General features: G+C 34.4%; 1 pseudogene; it reads left to right on the top strand.

The window, feature by feature from the left end:
* Positions 1 to 374: 374 nt before the first annotated feature.
* On the top strand, positions 375 to 745 carry LOC138175922 (small ribosomal subunit protein eS26 pseudogene; annotated as a pseudogene).
* Positions 746 to 1,963: the final 1,218 nt, after the last annotated feature.

Genomic DNA, 1,963 nt, shown 5'->3' on the forward strand with positions numbered 1-1,963 from the left:
AGTGTAAAATTCCTTTTATTGGCACAAATATAATTCTGATACCAAAACTAGGAAGAACAAAAACATAGAAAGAAAACTGTATGCAAATTTCCACAATGAATATTGATGAAAAAAAAATACTAGCAAGGAGATTACAGCAAAATATGGCAAATATCGTAAACTATGACCAGGTGGTATTTATAAACAAGAATATAGGGCAGGTTCAAAATTAGTAAAGTTATCAGTATAATTGGTTATAACAATAGATAAAAATATTTTGACAAAATATAATTTTTATTCCTACTAAAAACACACACGCAAGCAGAGGAAGAAGTGGGGTCTTTCTTAAAATTATAAGTAATTTCCCTTTTTCGGTTCCTGCCGGAAATTCCAAGATGACCAAGAAGAGGAGGAACAACACGCATGCCAAGAAGGGCCACGGCCACGTGCAGCCCAGCTGCTGCACCAACTGTGCCCGCTGCGTGCCTAAGGACAAGGCCATCAAGAAGTTCGTCATCTGCAACATCGTGGAGGCCGCGGCCGTCAGGGACATCTCCGAGGCCAGCGTCTTCGACTCCTATGTGCTGTCCAAGCTGTATGTGAAACTGCATTACTGTGTGAGCTGCGTGATCCACAGCAAGGTAGTGAGGAACTGCTCCCGGGAGGCCCGCAAGGATCGGACGCCCCCACCCTGCTTCAGACCTGCAGTTGCTGCCCCCAGAACCCCTCCAAAGCCCATGTAAAGAGCTATGTGTCCATCAACATTTCTGAAACGATTAGAGGAAAATAAAATGGTTGGTCTATCTTGAAAAAAAAAAATTATAAGTAACTTCTAAAACCAAGCACAAGCATCATCTGTAATGGGAACAAACTTGAAGCCTCCCTAGTAAGATCAGGGATGAAGTAAGGATGTCCATTATCATTTCTATTACTCAATATTGTGCTAGAAATGTTAGCTATTTCAATAAGAGAAGAAAAAAATTGAAGAAATTAGAAAAGGCAATGAGGAAACAAAACTATCACTTTTTGAAAATATGAGGGCACACTTTGAGAAACCTAGAGAATCAACTAAATACTAGTTGAAATAATTACAACTTCAGCAAAGTTTCAGGATATAATATAGACCCATATAAATCACCAGCATTTCTAATTTATTTATTCAATTCCATACTAATCAAACCACTAAAAATATTTTATAGAACTAGAAAAAATAATAAATTTCACTTGGAAGAACAAAAAGTCAAGAATATCAATGTAATCCTTGAAAAAAAAAATTAAAGGAAGCTGGCCTAGCAGTACCAGTCCTTAAACTGTATTACAAAGTAGTAATCATGAAACAAAGTGATAGATCAATAGAATAGATTAAGTACACAATACACAGTAATAGAAATCTATAGTAATCTAGTTTTTGATAAATGCAAAGATCCAAACTTTTCCAACAAGAACTCACCATTTGGCCAAAAAAAAAAAAATTTCTGGGAATACTGGAAAGTGGTTTGGCTGAAACAAAGTTTTTGACCAACATCTTACACAGTATAGCACGATAAAGTTAAAATGGGTATATTATTTAGACGTGAAGGATAATACTATAAGTAAATTAGGGAAGGGGATATTTTACCCATTCAATGAATAAAGAAGAATTTATGACCAAGCAAGGGATCAAAACCATTACAGGATGTAAAATGGTTAATTTTGATTATATTAAATTAAAATATTTTTCAAAACAATACTAATGTAGCCAAGATTGAAAAGAAAACAGAAAACAGGAATTCTTTTCTGTAAGTTTCTCTGATAAAGGTCTCATTTCTTAAATATATAGAGAATTTATTCATATCTGTAAGTATGCAAGTCATTTCCCAATAGATAAATTATCAAATGATATGAACAGGCACTTTTCAGAAGAAAAAATCAAAGCTATCTACAATTGCATGAAAAGATGCTCTAAATCTCGACTGATTATAGAAATGCAAATTAAAACAACTCT

The sequence above is a fragment of the Petaurus breviceps genome, unplaced genomic scaffold (assembly GCF_028583685.1).
Source record: "Petaurus breviceps papuanus isolate PSGF00001 unplaced genomic scaffold, PetGlider_PUasm1.0 80, whole genome shotgun sequence".
In the NCBI taxonomy this organism is placed as follows: Eukaryota; Metazoa; Chordata; class Mammalia; order Diprotodontia; family Petauridae; genus Petaurus; species Petaurus breviceps.